The sequence below is a fragment of the Phlebotomus papatasi genome, chromosome 3 (assembly GCF_024763615.1).
Source record: "Phlebotomus papatasi isolate M1 chromosome 3, Ppap_2.1, whole genome shotgun sequence".
NCBI lineage: Eukaryota > Metazoa > Arthropoda > Insecta > Diptera > Psychodidae > Phlebotomus > Phlebotomus papatasi.
In genome coordinates, this window is record NC_077224.1 from 51,728,052 (window position 1) to 51,746,927 (window position 18,876).

At 32.4% G+C, this 18,876-nt stretch overlaps 1 protein-coding gene across 2 annotated transcripts in view; it reads right to left on the minus strand.

Annotated features, from left to right (window-relative positions):
• LOC129807224 (protein gustavus) overlaps positions 1-18,876 on the minus strand; it is a 121,211-nt gene that overhangs the window by 93,005 nt on the left and 9,330 nt on the right. The window contains exon 1 of one of the 2 annotated variants that reach the window (XM_055856342.1): positions 6,128-9,239. The exons of the other annotated variant lie outside the window; for it this stretch is intronic. The gene's annotated coding sequence lies outside the window, so the exon portion shown is untranslated. Of the gene's footprint in view, positions 1-6,127; positions 9,240-18,876 lie in introns of those variants that run through there. 2 annotated transcript variants of the gene reach the window in all.

Genomic DNA, 18,876 nt, shown 5'->3' on the forward strand with positions numbered 1-18,876 from the left:
TTGTGCTTAAAAACAAATTTTGTACTGTATTTATCAAGAAAAAAGCCATGTCCAACTTGTACCGGCAAACTGTCCAACTTGTAACACTAATTCCAAATTATATCACTTTACCCTACTGTGGACTTACGAAATCTTCGTAGATCTTCAGAGGGATGTCTCCGGTAATTGCCAGTGAAAATGTTAGTCAGCCTAAGATGAAAACACTTCCTTGGTTTTGCCCAGAGCTTTCGATCCTGATGGGGATCTTCCTCAGTGGCTGGAAGGGCATTAAAATTTCTGAAGAAGATCCCCATGTTTTGACCATGGGCAAAACAAAAAAAGTGTTTTCATCTTAGGGTAACTAACATTTTCATTGGCAATCACCGGAGACATCCCTCTGAAATCAAATTGCGCCAGATCATCGTTGAGAGAATGTTCGTAAATCATATATCCCACAAAAGGTTAGTGAATACTTGAAGAGCATTTTTTTGTTATTCCACAACATGTGTTAGTAAAATTTCATAAACACGCAGAAAAATGTCCGTAAAATCTTGTCAATTGTTCGTAACGTTCGTTTCGTAACATTTTATCAGACAAACAAAAATATACGAAAAAATATTTGTAAAACGGTACAAACTTTTCCAAAATTTCTTGTGGGTTATACGATTTACGAGCATTTCGTAAGTCCCCAGTAGGAATTCACAAACATTTACAATTTTATGATTTTTTCTTTGTATTTTTTTTTATTTTTTGTATATTTCTGTAAAATGAAAGAATTTCATTTTGACAAACTTTTAAAAAGACATATGAAGTTTCGTATTTAAATATGCAAAATACGAATAATTTAATCAATGTGTATATGGGGAAGTGGGGCTATATTGATACACGATTTTTTTTGCCTATTTTTAAAGTAAATTGAGCCTAACCATAATTAAATTTTGATCCACAATCATTTTGTCTATCTAAATCTAAATTATATTACGTTAAAACACATTGCCTTTTAGAAATATGCGAAAAAATCGTATATCAATCTAGCCCCATATAGCTCATAATAGCCTCACCTCCCCCCTAGTAGGGGAAACTGGGGCACCACTAAACATGGGGTACGACCAAACACTAATTTTTATATCTAAACTACTTGGACTACCTTGACCATTTCTCCAGTAAACAAGCATCCCTATAGTGCCTATAAATTCCCGTTGGTCTTATCCTCTGATATCCAATACCCGATTAAAAAATCGCAGTGTTTGGTGTAACCCCGTGTTTGGTGGTGCCCCAGTTTCCCCTACTTATTCATATAAAACTTTCCCGACTCTTCCACAATTAATGTGAAAAATCTCTCCTAACCAAAATTTCTTACCCTCGATTTTAATTTATTTTTGTCTAAAATAGTCTTAGATCTAAAAGATGTGATATTCATATTATTTTCTGCTTAGTTCATTGTGAGTTTAGGCACTGCGTCCCAATAAGTAAAGCCAATTTTATTCCATACAGTGCAACACTTTCAAAGTCAATACTTTTATATTAATTGGTCTCTCTTGACATCTTGAATCCCATTCTGTGGTCGTTAGATAAGTCTAAAATATTGGCTTATGAAATACAATCTTTTGCAGAGACACTAACCACAAAATTGGAGTAAAACCTCTTCCTCAACAATATTTCCTTATCTACACGTTCTACCACATAATAGTTTAGATAGTCATAGCGTCAAAAAGACAGGGAAATAGAGAAAATTAGATGAAATATTTTGACATACGGTAGTTATTGGAAAGAAGCTTTGTTTAGACACTCTTGTGTTTGTGACAGCACAGAAAATTGATAAAAATTCAATATCAAATGGCCAAAATCAATGTCAACGTCAGAGTTTTGATTTTTTTTTTTTTATCACGCGTGAACACTAGTTTTATTTACCCCATTTGAATAAATAATTTTGAATGTAAAAAATTCAACAAGGAAATACATAGATTAATGGGTGAGAGATTACATTTTTGGTTTTACTAAGATGTTTAAACAAGAATTTTATAACTTGATTATTTCTTGTGCTATCTCACATTGTTCAAACTGTGAATTTACACTATTTTTTCGAAGATAATTTTTTAGTGATCAAACATCTCAAAAACCATCAATGTCATACATGTTTTTTTCTGTCATCTTTGCCTTCACTTATAGATTTCTTCATCGACAATTTTTGAGAGTATATCTTACAAAGTCACAAATCATTTGTAAGTTAAGTGAAAAATAAATATTAAACATGTTGTACAATTCAATAAGACCAAAAAACTGGCAATTTTCGCAAGAGACTTCGTATAGACATTTTTGCTGAAGATGTTTACAGACAGCAAATGCAGTTTTTTACTAAATAATTATAGATAAATTTCGGTTTATGCAAATATTGTGAGACTGGTCAGAGTCTTTGGAGGGGATTTCCCACCAAAAAGATTCTTAAAAATTTCCAATAACATTTTGTGAAGATAAATTACTATAAAGCTGTCAAAACTTAGATGAATCGGAATGGGACATAAGTGTGCAAGGATAAAGAAAAAGAGTGAAAACAATAAGCAAAATTGACCTTGTGATTCTGACATTATCATAATAAATTCAATATTCGCTAAGATGTCTCCGGTGGAATATTTATCTTTGTCTTTCTTATATTGATTTGAAAATGTTATAGAGGAAGTATCACACATCAACACATAAGAAACTAGAATATCAGACAAAAAATAAAATTACCGGAAGTTTAATGAAATGCAGTGTATCTTTTTTTATGGAATTTTCATAACTTACAGTACATCTTTCTTATTTTTCAAGTCATCTGCTAAATATATTGTTTTTATCTTCTTTTTTCTTCTAAAAATTTAAAAAAAAACAACTTTTAGTATTGCACAAAAGTCGTTTCATCTACTCACACAGACACGAGGCAAACCACCTTTCAGTGCCACTCACTTCTATTTAATTGTTTTAAATATACTAAAATGGAATTTTATTTTTCTGTCTCACACCACAAAACCCATCATCTTAAATTACTTTGTGCAAAAATTCAAAAGTACAGCAATGTTATTCCACTTTTGTTGATGACAGAATACAAAAAAAAAATCGTGGATGAGCACTAAAAGCCCAAATGAAACACGCGTTTTGGAATATGAGACAATTCTTCGAGCACATAATGTATATGACATATGGGTATATATATATATAACCTTTCTCTCCCAGTCTCTTCGAATCAGCAGAAATTGTGAGCGAATATTTTTTCAAGGTAAATACCGTGGGGTAATAAGCAATCGATACATAATTCAATTTATCAGAATACACATACCGTAATATTTCCTATACAATTTGAGTACTTGCTCTATTCTATTTATGCTTTATGGAAATATCCAGTGACATCTACATCTTCAAGACTCTTACTCTCTGTATAGAAATTTACTTTATATCTTTTCTTTAAAAAAAAATAATACAATGTTGTTATGTTTAATCAAAATTCAAATTTGAAATATTCCCAGCCAAACAAATTTTCATTCAGTCACAGCGCCATCTGATGTTTAATCTTATTTAAGACCTGTCATGTCACTCAGTTCTTCTTCTTCTTTTGTTTAATGTTTTAAAAAAGCCTCAATTCACTGGAACGAATTTTCGTCAAAAATTGCATTTTTGATAGAATTTTGCCGTTTCTACCTACAGCACTGCAGGAAATTCCCATCAAAATAGCAATTATTGAGAAAAATTGCTCCCAATGTGTAGAGGCTTTAAGAGTCAGACGTCTATAGAAGGCTATAAAGCGCATGTCAATTACCCCGATGACTTGTCATTTTTATCATTCCTGACAATTTGCACGGTGAACTCTACACTGACTTAGAAAAGGTCTTAAAATAAATGAGTTTGGTTGAGTGTTGAAACAACTCCGCCCGGAATGAGACTTGATAATACACACAATTAATACATTTGAATAAAAGTTTAGTTTTTAAATGAATGTTGTGACAAGTCAGACTAATGTCCTCTACACACTAGAGAAATTCATATCCATATTGAAACAAATTCCCCACGTCTACGTAGGAGAGCCTCTTCAATATGGACATAAATTTCTCTAGTATGTAGAGGCCATAAGGCGTGGCTGAACTTCCATCGTGCTTGATACATATACACTGGTAAAAATAAAAGGATCAAATTGACCCTTTTCAACAAAAATGGATCATATTTGATCCTTTGAAAGGTTCACTTAATCTTTTGGAATTTTGTATGCACATTTATCACGATAGATTATGTTTTATCGTAAATTTATTACTCTTATCATATTTCTCCCATATGAGCGAACACCAAAGATGACTTTTTTCATTGTCTTTATTCGCTTATTCCGGAGTTAAATAGGTGTCAAAACTGAGACCCCTTCAAAGGATCCTCGGTGACCCTTTCATTTTTACCAGTGTTGGTACAAGCCTCATATTTTTACGGTTAGACTAATGCAAATCTTCAAATAAGTGTTCATCGAGCGTTCCATAAACCCTCGTGAGTATTACATGAACACTCTTACTCGTGAGTGTTCTATGACCACTCGCGAGTGTCTTATGTACACTTGGACATGTCCCATGAACACTTACGAGTGTTACATTTCTCTGAAGCAAGCCTCAGTGCATCACCTCACTGTCCACCAACATCAATGTAAAATTTCATCTCGGCTGAAGTATACGCTTAAATGTTTTCAATTTAAGGATATACTTCAGTCGAGATAATTTTGGTTTAAAAATTCATATGGAATATGCATTAAATCCCCAGTTTCTACAACGAAGTGCCAAACCGTTTAATCAAATAGAAATATGGATAGGACTGTTTCGTGAAAACGCATGCACAATATGTGATAGTTTCACAATTAACGTCCCCGAGTTCAAAGAAAAATAAATAAAAAGTAATTTAAATTAAAGAAGTTAATAAAAGTACAGAAATACAAGAAGAATACATAAAGAAATTGAAAAAAAATGAATAAGTACAGGGAGTTCCGGCTTAAGTGAAAACGGATTGAAAGAATTTGATATGAATTGCCTACTACTGGGAGCTCATTTATAAAATAATTTTTGAAATGCTCCTAAATGTATGCACATATTTTTCACGTGGTAAATTTGAAATACATTTCTTATGAACCGCTGGCGCTGCAAATAGGCTGAAAAATTGGCGCCGAAAATCTATAGCATACTTTACGGCGTTTCCATAATTTATTCCAAAGACTTCTCCTGTGCATATGCAATTTTCCCTGTCAACAAGATATTTCTCATTTTATATTGTTGTAAAAAAAGGGATTTTTAGACTCTCTCCTTCAAATCTCTTCTCATAATATCAAATAGATAATAAAGAAAACGGTAGGAAAACACAATTTCTACGACAAGGCTTTTATATACACTCAATAGGGGTTGAAGCAAGCCCCAGACATCCTCACACTCGACAAGGCCTGAATTTAACCTCATGAATGTTGGAATAAGCCTCAGTCGTAATACCAAGCCTCATCTGAGGTTTGGTTGATTCGTTGTCAAAAACACTCATTTCGTACACTGGTAACACTCAAGCTTCTCTCAGTGTACCTAACTTATACTTGAATTGTTAGTTTTATTATTTATTCGAAACACAGCTGTCATGATTGACAGTTCTGTCATTCACGAGTTTGCACTCTAAACTTCATCTCGCGGAAATCTCTGGTTTTTCCCCACAAATCAAATGAAAATAATTGATAATATTTGCTTGCAATTACAGAACATGTGATAAGCCTATTCTCAAGTATTTTCCAGACTAATAACAATTCGTACAGTATTGCGGCTCTAGTACACATTCACACAATATGCACGTCATGTACACATAGTAGTCAATACCCATATGACTGATATACAGAACTGTAGCAAGTGACTTTAGTGATGGCATGTGTAATATGAGATCATAAGACAAATCAAGTGGAATAAATTACTTTATCAAAAGTGTAACACACACATAAGACATCAATTGCTGTTTTATCCACTCAAGGCTACCATCTAAGTTTCTTCACTCAATCCTTCCAATTGAAATGCCTCTAATACTCCATACTAAGTCTATTACTAAATCCAAAAAAGAATGACTGCGAAATATCTTGAAAATATAACAAAATTTAACCAAATTTTATACAACTCACACATACTTCATTTAACATTGACAATCAGGCATTGTCATTCTCATATCCAATTTCACAGAGTTTAAAGTTGAAAAAAATCAACACTTGACACTTCAATTATACTGATAATTTTGCACTTTGTCAAGAAGAAATTAAATTTAAGACGAAATAGCCTATTTGCTTCACTTTAGATCAATAATTGTAGTTTTTTTTTTTAAATAAAATATTTGCGCAGTTTTTCAAGAAATCTCACAAATTTTTTTTTGGAGTCTCTCTACACTTCACAGACACTTGAAATTGTGAAATCTCTGACCGCCAACATATTTTTTTTCTTCTTCTTTTCTTTGCTAGAAGTGGAACCTCTCTAACAATTATGGGGCCCAGAAAATGGTTAATCCAAAGCGACAACACACTAAACTTGCTGTAGACTATTTGAAAATCAAACTTGCACTGGGGCTCCATGTGGCTTGAATGAAGCAACGGAGGTGCTATATTTTGCACCTACATATAGACATCTCTGAATACATACAAATTACAACGGCATTAAAATACTATACACATAAGTCAAGCTATATGAAAAAGCCCACTATATACATATATATAAATAGTAGACTCAGAAAAGAGACTTAAAAAGCATTCAAGTTGTCTTACAATCTCCTTTGCAATAAGAAATCTTTCCACTGCTGTTTCCAATTCGTTTCCCCAAACTGATATTTTCATATCAAATTAAGAAGCTTAAAGATGTAATTACAATAGTTGAAAGAACACTAAGTAATACCTAAAATGAGAGCAGGCTATATAAGAAAATTCTCTCTTTAGCAATAAAACCATTGCAGCGTTTTCTCAAAAGATAAATTACATAAGAACTTCCATCACTTAAATTTTCTTAAAAGCTTCTATATATAGTAGATTTTGCAATTTGCAGAATAATTTTCCATCTAAATTGATATAGCTGTAGTTTCATTTAAATAAGTCATTATCCAAAAAATTTCCGCCATAATTACTTCAACCTTCTGTTTCCACGTTATAAAAGAAGCCAAGTTAAGTCTTTGTATTAAAACTTTAACCCCAGAGGGAAGTGTTATAACCACAGAAGAGAGAAAAAAACATACACTGCATTGTGACGCTAATCCCTAAATTTCAAGAGAAATTTTCCAGAATATCTATGACTATAATAAAAGTAAATTGAAGTTATTACAAGTAGAACTTACATTAAATCACATTTAAGATGCTCTTGCATTTCATTTAACTACCAATCAGTTTTTCGTGAAAGAGGTAAGAAATTTTAGAATTGAATCACTTATTTGGATCCGAAAAATTGACAAATAATATGAGACAAATATTCCTTAAAATTCACACTGCGGTTTGATATAAAATTAATTACAGGTGAATATTGATAGTTTTAATTTTGTATTAATTTATACATATAGGGTAAGTGTACCAAATTTCGTCCAGCTTGCAATTTCGGCCACTTTTTTTGTTCCTCAAATTTCCATAAATTTTTAACTTTAGCAAACGTTAGCTTCGACAAACGAGATGATGTGAAAGACTTTGGAAGGCTTCCAGAAGGACCTATGAGAATGAAGGTGGCCGAAATAAGCCACCAAAGTTAGAAGTTTACAAAAGAAGTAACAAAAAAATCAATTTGTATTAAAAATATTACATTTAAAACTTAAGACTTGCATAAATCTATGCCGAAATTTGGTAATAAGTATAATGTCGTCTAAAAGTTTCTTACCAAATTTATGTTAGAGAAACCAAGTCTTTCATTTTTTTCTTCTTTTAAATATTTATTCTTTTTAGAATGCAACAACACTAAAATTGTTAAATTTTGGGTATAATTTAGATTAAAATTGTTTTATAGAAACTTCGGTATGAAAAGAGTCTTACAAAAAATATGACAAATCGCTTGTGTTTCTGGCACTCTAGTAGTTTGTAGTTAAGTGCAAATATTTTTCCTTCGAGGTTTTTAATTAAAATTGGTTAGTGTTCATTGAAGATTCTTTTAGTTCATGTTAATAGGGAATTGTTCTTTAGATTCTTCGTGTCAAAAAAGACATTTTGTGAGTGTCTCTCTAATGAGGTGATGTTTATTATTTCGGCCACACCTTTTGCTTCCCCAAACTTCATAACTCTTTTAGTTCTTTTTCAATTTCTGGGTTGCAAAATTTCCATAGAAAGAAAAGAGCATCGTCTCTGAGAAAAAGATGTTGTGGAAAAGGTCTTGGAATAGTTCAGGATGGACAAGTAGTTTTGGGAGTCTGCACGTTAATTTCATGTGTCAACTCTTCCGGTCTTCAGGATAAATCGGCAGCTCAGAATATAAAACGAATAAGTCTCGAATGGTCAACTTTACAGGAGAGCGATTTGAAACTGAGATTTTACATGCGGAGTATAAAGGATTTTCAAGATTTGAAACCCCTATAACTTTGGGAACAATTAACTGTCCGGTATAATATTCACTTTATAATTTAAGGACGAATAGGACACCGGTGTCCCACATGTTTTTGTGTTTGGGACACCGGTGTCTTACTAGTCCTAAAGGGATAAAAATGGCATTACAAAAAGTGTCTTCTTCGACATAAATGATTCTGGTTTCATCTGAGCAAACTAAGTGTACTAGATTTTGATAGATAATGCGCCAAGCTTTCCAACAATAGTTCATTCATGCAATTATCTCTATCAGAAACTAAGATATACCACTCTTAACTTTAGACATCTTCTACGGAGAGTATGTTCTCAACTACTATTATAAATTTTTGCATTTTAAGGTACATACCTTAAACTGAATTTTAGTTTTATTTCTATCATTAGATTTAATAACCTGCAAGACGTATCAATTTGTTCTGGCTTCTCCGTAATTTTGCTCTCCCTAATATATGAAACCCATATTTAAATAAGATACTAAAAATTTGCATAAACATTATTCCTCTGATTAAATTTACTCTAATTCCGTATAATGACTACACAGCATCAGGTTATTTTTAAATTGATAATTCTTGTTGCGACATTTTGTTCAAAAGTAAAAGCTTCAAATGTTAGAATATTTATTTTTATATATTTTTAAAGTCCCTTATCACTGATTTTAAAGAATAGGATAAAGGTTCATAATTTTGGACACTTTGAGGGTAAAATTGGACGCTAAAAATTAATTCATTAAAATTGTGGATTTTTAATCCAATATTTAATGAATAATGAATTCTGTCTAAATATTTGTTCTTTCTGTAAGATTTTAACACTAAATTCGTTAAATTTTGAATATGATTTGAGTTAAAATTACTTTGTTGAAATTCGAGTGCAAGTAATTGCTTACGAGAAATATGACAGAACTTCATGTTCACTTCAGTCTTATTTAGCTGTGAAGTACTAACAAAATTTCTTCGCTTTTTCGAGTGATATTATTGAATATTTTATTGATTATTGTGTAGATTCACGTTAATGGTGATTTGTACATTTGACCTGAAGTGAGATTTGTCTTGTGAATCACGCTTTTCGTGTGCAAAATGGGCAATTTTCTAAGAGGTTCACCAGTGAGGTGATACGCCTTATTTTGGACAGGTGTTTTTCTCTCGAAATTTCGTGAAGTTTTAGCTTTTGTGATGACTACTCTTAAAAAAGTGTCTTGTTAAACGAACAAACAGATTTTGCTGAAATTTTGTCAAAAGGACGTTATTTACCAATTTGACAAAACTTTTCCTTGCATTTAATATGGAAAAACACCCTTTTGACAAACTTTTAACAAAATTCAGTTGGCCATCGATTTGACAAAACTTTTCCATATTCTGTATGGAAGAACACCCTTTTTACAAACTTGTCTTGTTAATTTGGTAAAACATTTTTTTCAGAGTAGGTTGTATAAATGTCTGGAGAAACAAGGGAACATCATCTCTACGAACGAGATGTAGTGAGAAAAGACCCGAAAGTCTCCTGGAAAGGCCAGGGAATGAGCGAATCCGCGAGTACTTGGAGTACCGAAGTCACCTCACTTTAATGAATGATATGGAGAGCTTCCGGACTTTTTGTGACATTCTACGGTTCCCTTACATAAACAGGAAGAGGATTTGGTAAGATAGGGTCTTGAAATGGAGAACAATTGGCATCCTAATGAGGCGAATTAGCTGTCCAAATATACAGCCAAGGTGTCCAAAATTTGAGTCAAATTCACGTCTAGATATCAATTCATTTTTAAACGTAAAAACAAAGACAAAAAAACAGCTTGCCAAGTTTCTAAACAACCCTTCAGAAAAGAAAGTAACAAAAAAAAATCAATTGATATTGAAAATATCCAACTTCAAACTTGGAACATTGATGCTTATTATAGGCACCCTGTCCAAAATTATGAGCCCTTACCCTAATACCTATAATTTTTTTTCTCTTGTAATAATGAATACAAATTCGCTCGAATTATTATTATTCGTGGTCTAAAAACAGTTTTGAGGTACTTTGTGTCTTCATTTACAAACAAATAATTATTGTCTGAAAACACAAAATTCCTGAAAAGAAAACAAAAGTAAAGTTCCACCAACTGGTAAGATAATCAAGGCAGAAAATTGCTATTGAACATTTTTACGCTCGATAAATATTTGATCCGTGGAGTTCCATGCCTGAAGATGATGGCACAATTTAATGCGTCACAAAATTCTCCGGCTATTTGCATAACGTCCACTTTCATGTGACATGATTTTAAAATTACTCAGAAGATCGAATATTTTCATATTATTATTATAGGTCAAGCATTTCAAACGAGATATCTTGATAAATACCACGTGTTTTTCCTGTTTAAAATTCTTCACCGAAAATTGTCATTTTCGCTTTTTTAAAGTCTAGCTGCTTCTTCACCATAAATCTTTCTGATGTCACATTATACAAAATATAAAATAGTATACAACAGAATGATATTAGAGCATTTAATATAGAGCTTTAAATTTTGTGTTATCTAAGAAAAACGAGGTACTTTGGAGGTAATATGGTGATAAATTTAAGTAGAGTCGTAAAGCTTTGCACAAAATTGTGCAAAATCCCGTTGACACAGAGGTAGGAATTAATTTTCGTCTCTTAATGCATTTCTCCTTCTTTTATTCATTCCAATTTACCAACCTTCGTCTTCCTTTTTTCTTCAAATTAATTACTCATTTCCAGTTTTAAAAGCTTCTCTAACCAAAGGCGTTTTTATGAGTGCGCACAGACATTGTTTTGAGATTATTGATGATGTTACAATGGAGCTTTTGATGATTTATTTAATCAACACCGGACTCTTCATTTCTATTTGTCATCTTCACGCTGTGTGAAGTTGGAGAAAACTCCAATATAGTCAGTTTAACCCTGACACAGTGACATAGTAAAATCTAATCTTATATAGTTCTCTCTGATTTGCTTCTTTTCAACATGACTTACTGATTTTAATAAATTTAAGACCATACAAATTATATTAATCTTAATTTTTTTTCCATCATGCACTTTTACAGAGAGATAAATTTAACATTTACAAATTATATTCCGTCTGTTAAATTGACGTATATTGATTTAACATTCACGATTGAAACACGCGGGTGCTTGAAAAATTGTCTCAATTTTCTTTTTTTTTTTGTGACTATTTTGTTAAACTTCTTATTTATTTCTTCGATGGACATTGAACTTTGTATGTCATTGACATCATTCCCAAAGCAATAAGTCGCAACTCTAAATATATCTCTATTTATTTATTTTTTCTGCACTAAACCCAAAGAGAATTCACGTAACATTGTTTCATTCAAGCTGCAGAGAATGCAACAAAAATGTTGATATAAAAAAAATGTATAAGCAAAAATTTTGATTGACTACCTCATGATTAATATCTCGTATTTAAATAAGATTTTACGAAATTATTATATCTGTCAAAATTTTTGGTATACACAGGCATTTTGTAGCACAAACAAATGGAAAATGGAATTTGTTTAAAGATATATTTCCCCATGTCCCTCTTTTCAGCATAAGCAAAACACGCGCAGTTACATCGATAATCTCTGGTAATTGTACTAATGAATCTTGGCAATTTGACCTAATTCGATCTCTCTCTTTCTCTCTCTCTGTAATATAAACCAAAATATTTAAATTTTTGCTATATACGTTTGAGATAAGAAAAACTGTTTTTTTTTTTATTATGTGTCTCTCAAGTGTTTTCTTTATGTACTTTGTGTATGGTAGAACTAGTTATTAAATTTATTGACAAGGAAATTTTGCAATAATCGCTCATTTTTTTCCTTCCTCTCTTGATAAAACCACATCATAAAAATAATTTTTCTAATACATGCGACAAAATAAGAGACACAGAGACACTTTCATTGCTCAATTGCAAAATTTGTGCTCAATTTTTTTTTTATCACGAAAAATTTTATGTTGTTTGCAGAAACATTGCTGAACAAAGTCATGATTTTTCTTTTAACATTTCTTAAAACACTTTGTGAACGAAATTGTATGTTCCCAGAGACAAACAATATGAATGGAAAAAAAATTGTGAGAATATAAATGAACATTCCCTGAACATTTGCTGGACAATTTTATTTAAAAAAAAAAACAATCACTGAAGATATATGTAAAATGACATGAACTAGGTGCTTTACTTTAACGGAAAAAACTTTATTGTTCAAACGTAAAAGGAAAGGGCAAACTACCTATACGTAACTTTTCAACAATTGTCTCTTTACAACTGGGACTAAGTGCCCAAAGAGACTGAGGCTGATACTCGTGAATATTTAACCTGTAAAATTTGGCAGTAAAATCAATTTCAAAGAGGTATACACTTAGAAAGCTAAAGATTACCGATTCCTTAGCATAACTTTCCTTTACCTTTTTGTTTGTTTGTTTTGTTCCGCTGGCAGATAACTTTTAAGGAATAGTGTAATTCAAAATTTAAAGTCTTTGTCATCTGACAGCTGGAAACATTAGTAAAAATTTATACGAAGTTTGTGATTGTTACGAAAACTCGCAAGGAGCCTCCGATAGACAGACTTAACGGCAGCGGTCTATGCTACGTTTTGGAGTGAGCTGAGCGTCAGTCGCCACGACTGTAGGCAGGTTAGTGCGAAAGGTCCGGTCCCTTAATGGGACGTTGCAGCCACCTACGTACTCTAGAGGAAAGTGGCCTGCCTTTGAATGCGGCAGCCTTTGAATATTCCAATTTTTCTCTTATTTTCCAAAGCATAAACCATATTCTCTAAACTATAGTCAATACAACTAGTTATTTTCTATTAACTTCGATTAACAAAATAGAATTTTTGCTTTGGGAAATAAGAAAAATAAATAAGTGTTCAAAGGCTGCCGCATTCAAAGGGAGACCACTTTCCCCTTAATTGTTATTCTTGTCTTTCCAATTGATTTCAAGTAACAAACCTTATAATTTTATATTTTCAATTTGTAATTCACACTATAACTAGGATAACCTCAATATTTCGAATTCTCGAACTACGAAGTCAATATGTGGGATATTTATAAATAACTATCTCCGATTTTGAAAAAAAAATCTAAAAACTATTACACAAAGCAACATTCGCCTGTCTATTCATCAGAATAGACTTTCGATGTGCCTAGCCAGACACTTAAACAATGTCTTGTAAATTATGTTGATTTTGGTAATCAAGTTGATGCTCTAGCATAATCTTCCCGATTTTAGAGATCTCTCTGGTTGATTTTTTTTCTACCGATTAGAAGGTAAATCAGAGAGAACTTACCTAAAAAAGAATCTCAGCTAAAACCCTTTGGAAGTTCGAACGTTTAAACCGACTAGCTATACAAAAGTGAGCAAGTTCATCAAGAGATTTATTTTAATGAAATTTCAATGCAACGTTCTACCGATCTTAAATTCCTAAAACTATGCAAAAATTTGCTTTTTGCAGAAAGCATTTACACACTGTTATTGACATTGTTGATGATTGAAGTGTCAAGAATACCGAAATTCGAAATGGCAGAACAATCAGCGCTGCAACGGCGAGTATATGAACTTGCACTTTAGACTTCCGGTAGATTTTTGAATAGGTTTAGCTTGGCTTTGGAATGGCTTTGTCTCTTCGAAAGGTTATTACTGAACGGAGCCAAAGAAGCGTACATTAAAACGCTAGCTTCACATTAAGACATTTACTTAGGTGTTCAATTTGAAATCAGTCGTTCATAAGCAGATGGCGCAAGCGACATGTGTAACTGGCCCACAAGGCTGAAGTTTTGTTTGAGTATTAAACAGACTTCTATTCGCTTGGTACGTAATCCCAAAAAAATGTGTTTGTGCACAGAGAGCGATAATCAGAACAAGTGATTCCCAACTCACAAAATTAACTCAAATAGATAGGAAAAAATTCCGGCTTCCACCCAGGCTTGAACTGGGGGCCTTTCGCTGTATTGGCGGATGTTCTACCAACTGAACTATGGGGGCACTGGCTCTGATTGTCTTTGCCACTGATCTCAACCAATTTCCATGTGCACTTCAACTTTTATTTATTTTAAAGGTTGGTAGTCACAATCAAATAAATAAAATCAAACAAAGTGTTGCTAGTCACTTACTTCAATACCGAATTCTAACTAAGAAAATATCGAGTTTTGTGCTAAAAAGCAACATCTGCCGGAAGTCCTACTTTAACACTTTAATTTTAGAAAAAAATGAGTAATGCACATCTTTTGTTTAAAAAATTGTAGTTGATATGTACCATTGAGAATCACTCTAGAAAATTGATTGAGTGCTCCAGAACGGTGGCAGCTAAAATCCCGAAAGCCAAAATCCCGAATGTTCAAAATCCTGATAGGAATGAAATTATATGGAGGAAAATGTTTAGAATAATTTCCCAAGACACAAAAGATTTCCCCTTGCCTCCAGCAAGCGCGGGTACAATCGTGGGAGTAGCTATAACACTTTTAAGAATTCGGGATTTTGGCTTTCGGGATTTTGGCCCTTTCGGGATTTTGGCTTTCGGGATTTTGGCGTTCGGGATTTTGGCGTTCGGGATTTTGGCTTTCGGGATTTTGACCGGGACCCCTCCAGAATTTTTATTTTGACGTAAAGAATCAAAAGATCAAAAAACAATTAAAAACACCGATCCGTACGCGTTTCTCGATGAAGAATATAAATTTAACATTTGAATTAATTATTTTTCGATTTTGTTCTGAAATTTTTCGTATTTCTTCAAGTTAAGGACCTGGTATTCTGTCAATTTCCCGTCCAACTCCTCCATTTTGCCAATAGCGTGGTTACTGATGGGTCCTGTTGACCGAAATAAAAATAACGGTGTACAGACGGGGACAGAATCGGTAAGAATAACAATAATTTAATATAATAAAAATAATAATAAATAGAGGATCCTCGGAATTAAGCACATGGCGAAATTATGCGCATTTGTCTACCTTTGGGTTTGTCAAATGATTTTCGAAATATGCCTTAATGTATTAATATTTCGTAACGCAGGAAATTTGAAAACACTTTTTGTTTAATTGTCAGGAAAAAAATTAATTTCTTTTACTAAGGTATATTTTTTGAGTATTATAAAAATTCATTGAAAAACCTAGGCCAAAAAATACTGTTTAAAATACATTTCTTTGGACAGCTGAATCTTTTTGTACCGACTACTTCTACTAAACTTCTACTACTACTAAAGAAATCTCCTGCGGGTATACAAATTTCCTAGATGTATAATGCCATATATCTCGGGGATTTTTTTGGTCCAGAAAATGTGCATATTACCGGGACCCTCTGTATGTTATTCTGCAACAAACTATAGTTCAGCAACAAATAACTGAAAATACTTTTGGAATAGCCTTCTTTCATACTGACACAAATAGAATAACTAGGTCTTCCCGCAAGCAGGATTTCAAGATATGAATTTTGTTTTTTTTTTTTTTTTTTGTAGGGATGGGGTTGTCAGTCTGATGCCCCATGGTATCAATTGCACTGAAGCTCACTGAATACAATTCGAATTCGAACACAATAAAATACAAATAAAAATGACTAGTCACGTAGTCATTACTCTCGAGCACTCTGCAAATTGTCTTTACCACTGATTTTATTACATTCAGACATTTGAATGTACATATTGCTGATTTCTGACCTATATTTCACAAATACGTTTTCTTATTCGCACACCCATGATAATTATTTTAACCGTAAACTAAAGATGAAAATGACCAATTGGCGTGAGAGATTTGTTTAAACTTTAAGTGAAATGTTCTAAAAATATATTTCTTCTCAATAATAAAACTGGTAATTTTATAATTTACAACTTGACCAAATGTTCTTCTCCTAATCATAACTGACATTTTCATTTAGTTCCAAATGAAGACTATATAATAGGTCAAAAAATTGTGCTATTTTTTTATGATTGAAGAAAAAAGAAATGTAAAAGTTTCAATATCACTATTTTTATGAATAAAGGCAATTTTCTCATTGACTGCAAGAATTTTATATTTCACTAGGTGACTGGTTATGTTGTGAATTTCCATTGCAACATCCGCATAAACCTGATGCTATTTAGCCTAAATCAAAAGAGCTTGAATGAGGTATATGTATATATAAATACGTACTACGTACATGACTGTCGAGAGCACTTGCGCCAATTGCAAAAGAGGCGCTATCAAAAGGAACTTTTTTTCTCTTCTTATATGCTGCAGCAGCCAAAGTCAGCAAGATAGACAGAGAAAGACTTGATCATAAAATAGTACAAAGTACTATGATGTTTGTGTATGATAGAGAAGGGGAGTTAATACGAGAGACGACTGACTTCACGGTGATCAATCCGATGAAACCGGTTGAGTAAATCGCGAAAAACTTTTGTGTATTTATTGCAAAAGCCGGTATTACTGTCACAACACTTATATGTCTTATTAATAAATTTTCTCTATTTTTCCTCAACAACATCTCTCGTCTCATACACACATTTTTATTTCCCCCTTTAGCACACACTTCATCACCAATGAATACAAATTATTCTTTCACGTAATTCTTGCCCTTGTAATCTTCAGTCTTTTCTTCCGTAACTTTATGCATCACAGAGATCTGGAATACTGGATATTGAACGTATATGTATAAGTATTTCCAAAGATCAACTTTGGGAAATGGTTTTTAGCAATTATTGCAATTCCATGTTCAATTATCCGCACAATTATTTAAATGGTTTTAAAAAAAAATTATAAATACTTTTAAAATGACACCATGAGGAATTGCATGCTGAAATATAACTCATTTAGCAAAATGATGCATTGCCGAGACATAGTCAATTAAGTGCTGCGGCATTTTCATTCTTTTCTTGATGGATAATACATTTAGTATACTATATGATTAAATATTTAGTTTAACCTTCAGACGACCTTCCTCGACATTCGATTCTGACTCGAGTTCATTCCACAATAATACAACTCCTCGCGAAGAGTACATTAACCCGAAGAACAAAATCTTCAGTCAAATAAACAGACTAAAAAATTATTATCTGTAAAAAGTGCAAAATTATCTGTGATTTTAACAAAAAAAACAAAGAACAATATTATTATTCGTTTCGCATACACAGAGAGAAATATTTCATAAAATGGTTCGTAAATGTTTGTGAAATCCTATGGCAAATTTACGAAATGCTCATGAATCGTATAACCCACAAACAAGTTCGTAAAATTTTGTACTTTTTTCACAAACATTGTTCGTAAAATGATCATTTGACGAACATTTTTTGTACTTTTACAAACATTTGTTCGTAAAGGTTCGCAAACACACAAAAAAATGTTCGTAAAATTTTGTCATTTGTTCGTAATTTTTTGTTTGTCTGGCAAAAATTTACGAACAAATGACAAAATTTTACGAACATTTTTTGTCTGTTTATGAACAAATGTTTGTAAAATTACAAACATTGTTCGTAAAATGATCATTTTACGAACTTTTACGAACTTGTTTGTGGGTTATACAATTCACGAGCATTTCGTAAGTCTGCCATAGGATTTCACAAACGTTTACGAACAATTTTACAAAATATTTTTTTCTGTGTACTGTGAACTTACGAAACGCTCGTAAATCGTATAATCCACAAACAAGTTCGTAAAAGTTTGTACTTTTTTCACAAGTTTGCATTTTTCTCGTAACACGATCACTTATCAAGAATTTTTTGTTATTTTTTTTACAAAAATATGTTCTTACATTTTTGTTTGTCTGGCAAATATTTACAAATAAATGATAACATTTTACAAACATTTCTTTGTGTTTGCGAACATTCATGATCAAATGTTTGTAAAATTACAAAAAATGTTCCTCAAGTGATCATCTTGCGAACAATTTTGTGATAAAAGTGCAAACTTTTACAAACTTGTTTGTAGGTTATACGATTTACGAGAATTTCGTAAGTTCCCAATAGGAACTCGCGAATATTAAGAACAATTTGTCGCAATATTTTATTCTGTGTATAAACAGTACTAAAATTTTGTGAGTAAAAAAAATGTAGTGTTTGCTTTCGTGATTTTAGTGGTACAGTGGGACCTCGATAGAGTCAACTAATTATTTAAAGGCCTGTTGACTCTATTGGATTCGTTGACTCTATTGGAGTTCGAAAAAAGCAATTAAAATGTGAAAGTTTGATATAAAGGGGTACTATTTTACGTTTTTACTAAATCCCATCCGTCCCATCCGTCCATCGTATAACTAATTCTGGAGAGAAAACGGACAGAGATATCGGCAAACGGTGTTCGGAGAAGGTCAAATGTCGATGGGTCACTAGAAGTTGGTAATGTCAGATCCACCCTCACCCCCTTTCCTCCATTTTGAAACACCCACTAATTTGGTTTTC